Source organism: Limulus polyphemus, unplaced genomic scaffold (assembly GCF_000517525.1).
Source record: "Limulus polyphemus unplaced genomic scaffold, Limulus_polyphemus-2.1.2 Scaffold2396, whole genome shotgun sequence".
Classification (NCBI taxonomy): Eukaryota; Metazoa; Arthropoda; class Merostomata; order Xiphosura; family Limulidae; genus Limulus; species Limulus polyphemus.
The window spans coordinates 43,474-44,257 of NW_013668006.1; positions in this window are offsets into that span (position 1 = coordinate 43,474).

Genomic DNA, 784 nt, shown 5'->3' on the forward strand with positions numbered 1-784 from the left:
CTTATGCTTAGGTCCACTTTTTGCACTACATGTACTGCATGTCCGGCACCATTCTTCCACATCTCTCCTCATACCTATCCAGTAAAATCGTTGTCGTAAATGACTCAATGCCTTCTTAATTCTGAGATGTACTCCAGTTAAATTATCATGGGATTGACGCAGCACAACTTCCCGTAACTTCCTCGGTATAACTGTTTGCCAAGTCGTCACTTTCCCATCTGTAGTTTCCCATCTCCGGACAAGAATACCATCTGCAAGCTTTAACTGGTCCCATTGTGCCCAATAGTGCTTTGTCACAGGGCTTAGACTAGACACTTTCTCCTAAGCAGGGCGCACAACACTCGCTTTTAGAAAATTAATCATTGGCCTCAAATCCTGGTATTTCTCCTGTTCTGCTTTGATATCTGTATTTAGTTCCATTTCATCATCATCAACTTTTTCAGTCGGCTTAACTTCAGCCCAATGACACCTAATTAGTTCAACCTCTCTTTTAACAGTTACCGGAACTTGGCTTTTGTTATTCCCAAACGTCATTTTATCAAAATCAATTACAAACTTCCTCAGTAGTAGATAGTCCAATCCTAATATGCATTCGTCTTCAATGTCAGCCAAGTATACTTCCTGTCTCTCCTTTGTGCCCATGAGCTCAATAGTCACCCACACTGGTCCCCACAATCTTGTAGAATGTCCCCTCAGACCATAAAGCTTCTGCGTGGCTCCTGGTACTCCTTCATTAACTAACACCTTGATGCTCACAAGGGTTTGCTGAGACGCAGAGTCTATG